Source organism: Coffea arabica, chromosome 9e (assembly GCF_036785885.1).
Source record: "Coffea arabica cultivar ET-39 chromosome 9e, Coffea Arabica ET-39 HiFi, whole genome shotgun sequence".
NCBI classification, from domain to species: Eukaryota; Viridiplantae; Streptophyta; class Magnoliopsida; order Gentianales; family Rubiaceae; genus Coffea; species Coffea arabica.
Window position 1 is genome coordinate 37,401,426 of NC_092327.1, and position 12,809 is coordinate 37,414,234.

The window sequence follows — 12,809 nt, forward strand, 5'->3', positions numbered from 1 at the left end:
CAAAAATAGCTAATCCAAGAGTATAAGAGTTTCTACTATATATTTTGAGAAATTTTTAGAAATTTTAAAAAAATTTAAACTAATTTTTAAATTACCTTTTAGAGTACTTTTTAAAAATTTTTATTGTATTTGAAAAACACCCCCATCAAATTCGAGTCGAGATCGAGCTCAAGCTCGATCTCGAAAAATTGAAATATAATTATTTTATTTTTAAAAATAATTGTTTTATTTTTAAAAAAAAAATAAAATAATATTTTTAATAAATAATAAAATATTATGAATATATGTAATTTTACTAGTAAAATATATATATATATATATATATATATATATATATATATATATATATATATATATATATATATATATATATATATATATATATATATACTCAAGCTCGCGAGCACAAACTTGGTTAAGTTGGTAGTAAGTAATGGCCTTCACAATTTTGGAAAAAAATTTACTAAAAATAAAATAATATTGTTTGGATATAAAATTATTCAAGAAAAAAATTAGGATTCTGATAATGTAATATATATATATAAGATAAAAAATAATTAAAAATAAAAAAATATAATTAAAAATGACAAAATGTCTGCTTATCATGCAATAGAAAAATTTTGGAAAAAATTTAGTAATGGCCTTCACAATTTTGGAAAAAAATTTACTAAAAATAAAATAATATATTGTTTGGATATAAAATTATTCAAGAAACAAAAAATTAGGATTCTGATAATGTAATATATGTAAAAAAATAAAAAATAAAAATATAATTAAAAATGACAAAATGTCTGCTTATCATGCAATAGAAAATTTAAAAAATAATAATAATTTAGTACTAGGAAAGTTACCACGAGATCCTCTCTAATATGAAAATTATGTGCCTGGCTATCCTCTCCAATGCAAACATTGATAAGCAAGGTCCGAATTTACACTTTTTTTTTTCCAAAAAGAATGAAAGAATGAAAAGTTTTGGTGCTTAAAAGATAGGATAGTAAATCATAATGACAAATATTTGTTTGGACGGTTCATAATTAGTTTTATTTAAATGACGCCTACCGAGCACTCGTAAAAAGTGACTCGGGTATTTTATTTTTTCAAAAAAATTGCATTGGATAGAATAAGTGGGTACTCGTTAAGATAAATTTCAAATATTAATATTTTGAAAAATTAAATAAGAGAAATGAATAAGTGAAAGGTAGAATAGTAATTGTCAATATGTATATTTACATGTTAAATTGAGTATAATTCAAATATATTAATGAGTACATGTGTCAGAAAAACCCATGAAAAAAATATTTAAATGCAACAGGCCTTCAGACTATTTACAAACTAGGAGAGGTTCACCGCGCGAATGCGCGGTGGATAAAAGCCCAGTTATACCCACTTATTTTGCAAATTATTATGTAGCAGGTGTAAATGAAAAAAAAATATTCAGAGTTGTATTCTTAGAAATTATATATAATTAGTTCAAAATTGTAAAAATATGAAATTCCAGAGACGAAAATTATTATACAATACCTTTACAAAAGGCAAGAAAAACATGATTAGAACATACACAACTGGCCATTGATCCAATATACAAATTATATTGTGCTCTCCTCAAAATTTACGAATGAAATCTCATTCTTAAAAAGCATCAACAGTAACATACTTGCATTAATTAACATAATTAAAAACTCTTTCTCAACATATCTTGTCTTTTGAGTTTTTGAGGAAAGCGACCTCACAATTTCTGCACAACTTTAATGCTAGAGAGGTTTTACAGCATTATGGGATAAAGCCAATCAAAAGAACAATAAAATCCTCCAAAAAATATCAAGGATATACATCATAAAGAAACCTCATTTTTTTCTTTTTCTTTTTCTTTTTTGGGTACATTGGAAGAGGTCATAATCTCTTAAATAGAAACAAAATGAGAATAAGCAACGGCTAACACATACGCTTCCAACAAATCTCGCATCTCTGCAGGGATGTCATCAAGAACTTGTAAACCCAATGGACCATAAATGCTGCACTTGGCCAATCAATTTGTATATTGATTGCATTCCCTCCAAATATGACTCAGCTAACAGCCCCAGCTCCTTTGCTTTAACTCTCATATCTGAATAAGAAGATTATGATCTGCTGAGTTCTGATACCTAAATTTTTGTCTAAAACTGCATGCAAGAAAAAGACCAATCAAATGGATCTACATATACCGTGCAATAGTAAGGGGCATAGATGACTGGTAAAATCCTTCACATCATGCAAGTCAATCTCACAACTATCATTTGGAGCAGTCCCATGCTGTTTCAAAAGATGCAAGCTAAATTGCTAAATGAAAATAAGAGGTTTGCCATATGCAAAAAACTCGTCAATGGTTTCCAAACAAAATTTACTCTCAGTTTCAACGTTATGTACAACTAAAAACTAACTAAATTTAAGTGCAAACATCTGCTCCAAAATCTAACTTGGCAACATTTCGTATAGGAGAGCACAAGAATCAAGAAGATTTCTCAATAAAGCAGGACAAAAGGAAGTTTCTAAAAATTTTCAACTTAACTTTGATGCTCTTAGACCAAGGACAACAAAAAATTAGAACAATCCACTAAAATAAAATATAGAAGAAACTTTTCATGAAAGGGAGAGAAAGGAGAGAAAATATGAACGGCATTCAGAGGAGGAAGGGAGAAAAGAATATAGCAACAGAAGAAAGAATGAAGTAGAAGGGGAGACAACATTGGAAAAAAAAAAAAGAACTGTCTAGAGCAAGCTATAACCTTGTAAGCAACTCAAAAACAAAGATAAGATATGAAGTAATTTTCTTTTATACTGCACACTGGCCAATATTTACAGCCTCAGAACCAGCTAGAATTTCTCAAATTCAAACAAGTCGGTATCTTATTATTTTCTTTATTAGTAAAAAGAAAACAAATAATATCATAATTTTCCATTCCAAACAAATTAATACAAAGTAGGCCATAAAACTGCCAAGTAGTCTGAATTTTCATTATAAACCATGCGGCCAATATCGAATAGTAAAGCTACAAGTCAAAACACAACTGCATAAGCAAATGCCATAATGAGCTTCAAGAGAAACAGGAAAAAACTCACATGAGAAATTTACGAAGCACAGACAATTATCAGGTTGATACAATTTTGGAGAAAGTCAAGGAATGAAATTTGTGAAATCCTTGCTATCAATACATTTTTAAGGAATCTGATCAGACACATAATATTATGTAGTAATAATTAGCCTTTGAATTGCAGCAGCATTTTTAAGGGAAAACATGACAAACAAATTACCCTTTGAATTGCAGTAATAATTATAATAGTAATAACTACTCTATGCTCAATCGAAAATGCATTTTAAGCATCCAATCAAACTGTTAGTCCTCTTTTGCATCATTCATTTAGCAAAATATTTGATCTAAAAGCCTAGAGAATCAGCACAAACCACAAGGTGAGAAAACATATATATGTCTAGAAAAAAATGAAGCAAGATTGATTGATCTCTTTCAACTATTTCTTCCTTTAGATAATTGTTTGCCTTTTCTTCAACATCCACAGCTTCTAGAAGAATAAGCTACATTATTTAAAAAAACCCTCAATATATGGCTATCAAAGACTATATTAGAATGATTGATAAATTCAGCATGGCAAATGATAGAACACGAGTATAATGCACATCAATTATGAGAAAAGATATCCACCTCAAGAGTACTTCAAACTGAACCTCCCAGCTTCATATATGATTCAGATGCATAACAATTCATGTTGAGAAGGCAATAGTTTAAAAAAAAGGAATTAGTAAAATTAACAATTTCAACACCCACCAGACACTTCGTGAAAACCACTAAATAGCACAAAAATCAGAAATTTGAAATTCAAAGTTAAGGTAATCTAGAAAGATGACCACAAAATAAAAAGAAAAGATGATAACCTGAAAAGCTAATCTTTTTCTCCTCCCTTTAGTATTTCCTTGTGATTTTCCTCAATCTATCAAATAGGCAGCAATCTAAGATTATGAGGAGCAGCAAAACTAAAGAAGCAAGCAAGAAATTAAAAACTTCAGAAATGAAAAGGAAGCAGAAACTTGAAGGTCCAATCTAGTGTAAAATTGGAAAAATGACATGGAAATAAATCAAAAAAAATTCACAACCTGAAAAGTTAAAATTTTTTCTCCTTTCAGTAGATATTCCTTCCATTTTTTCAAAATGTTTTCACATTTGTATACTATAACGTTGAGATACCAAGAACCATATATTACATACACTGAAAAAATGACTTCACCAATAATGACTAACCATAGAAAAAAGGGTTTTAAAGATCTGATTTGGTAAATTCACATACGAAATAAAAGCTCAAGTAAGATATTGTCAATAATATTAAAAAAACCCATAAAAGTATAAACAAACAATTATTAGATCAAACTTGGCTGTTTTGTCTTACAATTACTATGGGCAGAATAGACTGCTATTATAGGCAATGAACCACATCGTTCAATCGTCAGCTCTGCTTTACCCAACTTGCTCACACAAACACTTCTAGAACAAAGCCATGTAATTAAATGATAATGCTCAAAATGTAAAAACATTTGCTAAAAAATTGATTTTCTAGTTTTTGAAACATTAATGAGGTGTTATCAAGATTAAAATGCAAAGAAGAAAAGTAAGTTTGTAAAATCTACCCATTAAATTGGTGAAACAAATTGTGTAACCTAACCATACTATGATAATAACCAAAGTAATAGGCTCTTTGAAGAGCTAAGAGAGCCGGGAAAAAAAAGGAAGAACAGGCCAGAAAAGAAATTGCTCCAGTACAACTCATCATTCAAGAGTAGAAAAGCAAAGAAAATTATAAGGCACAACTATTCAATATGTTATTTTTAACTTTCACAAGCAAATGTACATGTATCAACCCCCTGGGAGTTTCTATTCTAGCTTCGTAACCTTCAATTGTTGAGGAATACAATCTATCAAATAAACAAAAGAACGCAATTAGGAGATAATCTAAATCCTATCAGCATATACATTTAAGAATCTAGGGAAGGGAAAAATTTCTCTTATTCAGGGGGAAAAACCCCGAAGAATACAAAATCAGTCTGTTTACCACCATGTGTGCATTATCTTCAATGAATGTCGCAGTGGTAGTTATTAAGTGGTGATTTTTTTTTGCATTGATAGTAAAGAAATTGCACATGAGCCACTGTAAATAAATCATTCTTTTCCGTAGGGCCAATAATTACAATAAGAAAGCAAACTATGTACCAAAAGGTAAATACATCAATACATTGAAACTGCATATAAGCAAGCTAACAAATGAATTTCAAATCAAATATTAAATAATCTACAATAAATGAAAATTTCTTACTAAAAAATTCAGAGACTACAAAATTACAAGGATCTCATGGTAAAAGAAACATTAAGTAAACAACAGTACATCAAAAGACTAAACATACCTAATTAAGTAGAAAAAGGCTAAACATAGAACAAACTTAAGTAGCCTTAAAGCTATTGAGAATAATATAAGCAGCTTCCCTCCTATCACTATTAGCAATCAGCTTAACACAAAATACCTATTAAAGACACCAGATCAGTTTTGGATACTCAAAAAAACCCAAAAAGAAAAAAGAAAAAAACATTGCAATCATGGGTTCTGAACCAAGTATAATCCCTGCATACATAAAAATCTTTCCTTCTTGTACAGGATGATGGCACATAAACATTAAGAAACAATATGATTTTCCATTGAATGCCTTCTGCACAGAATGTTCGAGACAAATAAATGGAGGAAAAAGTAAAAATCTGGAACCCATACAACAAATTGAACAAAAGGTGAGATGGCCAAAAAAAAATAATCACAGTTAAGAGTATGGCCAAATATACACACTTTTGGCAAGTAACAGAATTTCTTGCACTGCACAAATGTAATTTGAGAGCAAGGATTTTTTGGAATTTGATACACCAGACATGGTAAGCTCAACCAAAAACTCAATATTGTACTGAAGCAAATTACAGCATAAAAACTTTTGGTTCCGCTGCAAAACTCAGACACCCATAAGGCATTTTAGCAATAACTGTTAACCACTCTTGTAAATGCAACTACACCACTCTATGCATACTCTAAATAAAAGTCACAACTACTGCAATGGAAAAGTAATGACAAAGACATCTATTCCAAGCACAATTCAAACAGGATCTCCCAGTACCATGTATAACATGGATGCATAACTATCCGTGTTAAGAAGGCAATAGTAAAGATAAAAGGCAAAACTAAGAAATAATACCTACAGCTACTTTGTGAACACCAATGAATAGAATATAACTTGAAAGCTGAATTTCAGGTGAGCTGCAAAGATAATTGGGGAAAAAAAAAGATCACAACCTAAAAAGTTAAATCTATCTCTTGTGGATTTTTCTTGCGTTTTTCCTCAATCTACTAAACAGAAATCAAAATATGACATAAATGGAAAATAAGACTATTAGCAGCAGCAAAACTAAATAACTAAACAAGAAATTAAAACATATAATCTTCAATGGAAAAGCCAAAAAAAAAAAAAAAGAAGGAAGCAGAAACTTGAAGGTCCAGTTTAGCGTAAAATTAGAAAAATGGTTGGAAAATAAACTACAGAAAAATTCGAACCTTGAAAAGTTAAATCTTTTTTTCTTCCTCCCGTCGACTCGTCTTCCAGTTTTCCCTCAATTTATTAAAAGAAAAATGAGTTCCCTATCTGTCCAATAGACAGCAGAAATGAGATCGCTAACAGCAACAAAACTAAAGTACTAAGCAAGAGATCAGAAATTAGAAACTTTTCCTACAAAAAAAAACGGAAACAAAAATTTGAAGGCTAGAGTAAAATTGGAAAAAGACTGAAAAATAAATTAAAGAAAATCGCACAACCTGGAAAGTTGATTCTTTTTCTCCTTCTCGTGGACTTTCAATCCATTGTCCGCAATCTATGAGAAGCAAAATGCGATTGTGAGTAACTGCAAATTCAAGAAAACAAAGAAAGAAACAAAAACTAAACAAAAAAACATCAATGTGCCTTATTTGTTTTTAATTTTTGTTGATTAACAAAGAAGAAAGAAAACATGTAGATGAATGATAGATCTGGTCATCGTTTGACAGAGAGGGAGAGCGACAAAGGAAGAGTGTTCGTCTATCAAAGTTGAACAAAAACAGAAGTTCTTGGAGGAAGAGATTAGCATCCTGGGAGAAGCTAAAGGTATAAGCTTACCTAATTTCTTCCTCGCACAGCATTTCTCAGTTCACTAAAAAAAATGGTCAAAGCCATTTCCGCTCTACCAGCTGGATTTGTGAACAATTTTTGGGAGTATTTACAAGGGGCGTTAGTTGCTGTCTTGATGAAGTACTCTGACAACTACCCACAACTTCAACCTTCAACTTTCTGTCCGAGGCAGAGAAAGTGAGATGGTAAGCAGGTAAACATCTGACATACTCCTTGGATGCAAAGCTTTACTTTGGAGACCGAGTACTGTTTTTTCCTCTTTGGAGGCACAATGGAATCCAAAGTAAACTCACGTGAGGAGCACGAGCGACTTGGACGAACACTCTCCAGCCAATAACAATTGGCCACGTCAGCAAAACAACCATCTCTTTTGAGCCATGGCATTCGCTCTTTTATACCTATGTTAATAAGTGATAGATTTTGCATACTAGCAATTATGCATTGCATATTTATTAGGGAAAAAAGACTAATTTGATGCTTCTTGTGCCTTTGTTGGTGGACTTATATCTTACCCTTTGTATATTACTAGATTATACATATTAAATATTCAAATTATGGATCTGTATGGCATCTCTATTTTTACATATTTGTTTTTTTGCATGTTTTAGACAATTTTTTTTCAACTTTAGTTACACGAACTTGTTAAAACACCTTAAATTTTATTTAAAAAAATACGTTTCAAAATACCCAAAAACACGCACAGAGTTCCCTCTTCCATCACCATCATCCCTAAGCATTTCTACTTCCACCAATGCTGTCTCCACCTCATCCTATTATTGTTGCCGCGACCTTTCCTTCTCTCTCTTTCCTCCTCCTACCCTATCACCTTTTTCCCCACCACTACCCGTCACTCCCTCTCTTTCTTTCCTTTCCTTTTTTTCTCTCTCCCCTTCCTTCTCATTTTATCTCCTCCTTTCCCCTGCCACCCCATTCTCCTCTCTAATCATCTCGACCTCTTTCCTCTTCCCTTCTTTCTTCTCCTCCTCTCCCATACCCCCATTTTTCTGCGATCCCCACCTTTCACCTCTGTCATATTTGAACCAAATCTAGTTTGAATCTAACACGAGAAAAGATGAGGGTTGTGGGAAAAGATGAGGGGAAAGGAAATGGGGTAGAAGAAGATAAGGAAAAAAAAAGAGAAGAGGAAGGAAAGAATGGCAGTAGGAAAGAAAAGGAATGGGTGAAAGTGATTACAGGTGGAGACTGATGGTGATAGAGGTAGTAGAGAAGAAAAGAGAGGCATAGAGGAGGATATGGTAGGAGTGAGTAGAGGGGATATGGCGAGGAAGAACTGCAGCGAATGGGGGAGAAGTGGTGATGGTTGTTGATGAGTTTTGTGTAAGAGGTGAGTAACGTTGTGGATGGCATGCGCGTTGGGGGCAAGTGATGTTGTGGGTGATGCATCCGTCGAGGTGAGTGGCGTTGTGATTGGCGCATGCGTTGGGGACGAGTGGCATTATAGATGGCGCATGAAAGGCAACAGAGTCTTATAAATATCTTTCAAATACTGCGAAATACATAAAAGTATTTGTAAAAATTCTACAATAAATTATAGTAAAATCATAGACAAATATAAAAAATACACCATTTAAATGGTATATTATATAATGGAAAAGTGCACCAAACGTTAGTTACATTTTACTGTTTAACATTTTTATCTCTCACTTTTAAAATGATGTATTTTTTCTAATTCATAAAAGTAAAATGCACTTGTTTGATCCCAAAATTCTAGCTTCGATTACCTTTTTACCAAAAAAAATGTCATGGACTACATGTGATGAATTTTAAAGCAATAAAAAGATCAACATAAGGATTTGACACAACCACATTGACTCGACCTATTTTATTCAATCCTAAAATCCCTTTTATCATGTAAAAATAATAGAGAAAAAAGGTCAAAAAAAAAACTAAAAATTGGGTAAGTAAAATATTAGATTAATTAGTTTACCTCCTTAACCAAATTATGATTGAAATTTATTTGATTATTCTCTCTTTCTTTTTTATCCAACAAAGAAATTGAAATCAACCAGAAAATGTTGATGGACGTCATAGGGTGACTTGACCTTTTTTGCTCATTTTTCTATATATAATACATAAGCAACTAGTGGGAATACCCGTGCTATGCACGGTGTTGACATTATTGGAAAAAAAATAATATGGTGAACAAATAAAGGTGAAAAAATTTTACCAATAAAATTAAAATATAATATCTGTTTAACAATAGTTTGAAATATAATAGAATGTATATATCATTCAAGAACCGTCTTTTTTCGGTTGTATGAGAATTTTTTTTATCATTGTATGAGAATTGTTAACAAAAAAATACAATAGTTAATATAGAATAGCATCAATAGAATTTAATACAATTGTATTGTAATCAAATGAAAAATACGCACCAATTGAATTGTTATTAGCACCCATAATTAATGAAGTAATCCCTATATAAAAATATTTTGGTACATGTAGTAATTGGTAATCTATAAAATAAAATAAATTGCTAATCTATAAAATTGCTAAGTTGTCTATAAATAACATCAATAGAATGTAATACAATTGTATTGTAATCGAACAATTGTAATACAATTGTATTGTATTGTATCTATAGTTGATTTAGCAAGATAGTGCAGCCAAAAAATCTGTATGTAAGATGAGTATGACGATATAAGAAACTGTATATTTACCATGATCACGCAAAATCATTGGTGATGTGGATGCCTGGCGATCTTGAGGACAGTTAGATTTTTCATTTCTTTGATCTGGAAATAAAATATATATTAAATTAAAAATCAATAGTTTATGTATTTATTTTATGTGTAAATAGTGATACATTGTATGAGAACTGTTAACCAAAAAAATACAATAATTAATATAGAAATAGCATCAATAGAATTTAATAGAATTGCATTGTAATCAAATGAAAACAATTACAGAGAAGTGGTTACCTGAACTAAGGAATGCAGTTTTAAATGCTCAAAAGTGCCTTGACGATTGCACATATGTCAGGGGCTTGGTGAGTTTTTTGCTTCTCTTGAATCATTTTTTTTTTTCTAATTGTAATATATTACTTGCAGGTGTTAAGTAGGACTTGGCTCTAACCTTTCGTTTAAGTACTTTAAGCAATGAACTATTTATTCCATGAGTTGAATTGTGTTGTTGCTAGATAGATGAATCACGTAGTTGTAATTGTCATTGTTGATAAAGAAAAGAAAGGCTAGAATGCAATTTTGCCAAAAGGATTTCTGACGAAATTAAAAATTAATCCAATTTTAATAATGGGCGTATAGTGCCTTAGTTATTAGTAGTATCTGAATTGTTTTTCTCCAATTATAAACCATTTTTAATTATTTTTTTTAATTATCAAAAAATCTTTTTTTTATTTCATGCACGATCATTTTTGGAATAAAATTATGAAAATAACTATCGTAACACCTATTTTATGTGATAAATGTGCAATAAAAAATAATTAAAAAAATTTCAGTAATACAAACAAATAAATTTTTATAATATACAATTTATGTTAGAAATAGTAGAATCCTCAATCATGAACCTATACCATCCGCAATTATATAAGCAAGCAATACCTTTTTATCTTTGCTTTACAGTGTAACAATAAGCAAACAACCGTTCATAAGATTTTGTAAAAAATTTTCAGAAATAATGGATGATCAGAAAATCAATGCAATATCATTCATGACAAAAAACAAAGCAAAAGCAAAACATACTTAAAAGGCAGAGGGGACTGACCTGGAAAATTAAGCCGGCCGCAAGAAGGTTGATTTCTGCTGGAGTCTCTGCACATAATATCTTCCACTACTGCTCACAAAAGAAACAAAATCAATACATTTACAAAATCAATAGAGAACCCAAAACAAATAAGAAACTGAGAGAGATGGTGAGGGAATTAACTCGATAAGTTAATTAAATCGATCAGTCAAAGAAGAATTTGTAAGAGTAATTGTAGGAGTAATTGTAGGATGAGTTAAGATAGTGGGATAGTGGGAGTGAGATAGTGGGAATATTGATTGGTGATAAGGTGATAGTGGGATAGTGAGAATATTGATTGGTGATAAGGTGGGTTATAACCCACTACTTTTTTATGTATTAAAATAAATACAAAAATATGAGTTAAGATAGTGGGATAGTGGGAGTGAGATAGTGGAAACATTGATTGGTGATAAGGTGATAGTGGGATAGTGGGAATATTGATTGGTGATAAAATAGGTTATAACCCACTACTTTTTTATGTATTAAAATAAATACAAAAATCTAGAAAAAAGTATGACAAGTTTAGAAGGCATTGAGAGGGTTTCTGCTAAAAATCCCTTCCTGAATACATATAGATATAGATATAGATGGGTTTGGTGTTAAACAAAAACTGTCATTAATTGTTATTTCGATATCACTCTTGCATGATGGAGTAACGTACAACCATATATGTTTCACGCTCAGTTGCTCGTCATCTCATGTTCCACACTCAGGTGTTCACATAACTGCTTTTACTATACTTATCTATTACTCAGTTATTCACTTTTAAAATATTAATTTTTCATCTCTTACAAATTCAAATCGGTAAATTTGGACCTCAACCTAAATTTCTAACCACTTATTAGTTTGAAATGACCACGTGATCTACATGTAGTCATTGTTTATGTAAAAAAAGATAAGATCCTACTTTTTAGTGACAAAAATAAATATGGATTGCATCTGATCCTATTTTTTATGAAAAAATAAATATAATTTGGATCAAATCTTACTATTTTAGGGGTAAAACAAACATGAATCCGGTCATTTTTTTAAACTACAAATGAGATTAATCTTTTTGCCCCTAAAAAAAGACCAAATATGGATTACATGATGGATTTAGGGTAAAAAATGGTGAAAATTTAGCTTGGGATTCATCGATTTAATTTCGTAAGGGATGTAAAGTTGCTAATTTAAAAGTAAATGACGAAAAAATTTATGTGGCAAAATGTGATAGATGTTTTGAATGATTTAAAACATTTACCAAATTTGCTACTGAGTTTAATGTGTAGTCATAAGAATAGGATAGATGAGAGGGACTTAGAGGAAATATTTAGGATAGAGTGTGTTTGGATGAGAGATTATTTAGAATAATTTTTGGAAAAAAATATATTAGCATTCTTTTGATATGATATATATAAAATAAAAAATAATTTAAAAAATATATTTATGATGCAAGTAAATAAATGTGTGTAAATAATAAATTATCCAAACAAACTAACACAAATAAAAAATTATATTCAATGTATTTGTTGAATGCAGTTTTCACCTCTTGAAAAATAAGTTTATATTCGTTTGGATTGCTTTGAAAAATTGTTACGTTCTTCGTGGACACAATTTTTCATCACCTTCTAATCTCACATATATTAAATCGCTACAGTAATTTTTTTACAAAAATCCAGAAAATTGCAATAAAAAAAAAATTCGATTAGTCTTCTGTACACTGATCGTGTATATATCATCGTCATTAAATGTATGATAACTCATATGAATTTAAAATTTTCTCTTATATTACATATTTAATCGTGATAAATGTATACACTATCAGTGGATA

General features: G+C 30.5%; 1 long non-coding RNA gene across 2 annotated transcripts; it reads right to left on the minus strand.

Annotated features, from left to right (window-relative positions):
* Nucleotides 1–1,626: 1,626 nt before the first annotated feature.
* On the minus strand, nt 1,627–7,552 carry LOC140014468 (uncharacterized). 2 transcript variants are annotated; one of them, XR_011821232.1, is made up of 7 exons: nt 7,223–7,552; nt 6,886–6,941; nt 6,628–6,715; nt 6,272–6,333; nt 3,926–3,981; nt 2,202–2,289; nt 1,627–2,104 (listed from the first exon to the last, which is right to left on the minus strand). It is a non-coding gene; the product is annotated as an uncharacterized lncRNA (long non-coding RNA). The 2 variants fall into 2 exon arrangements; XR_011821231.1 differs by lacking the exon at nt 6,272–6,333 and having other exon boundaries at nt 7,223–7,549.
* Nucleotides 7,553–12,809: the final 5,257 nt, after the last annotated feature.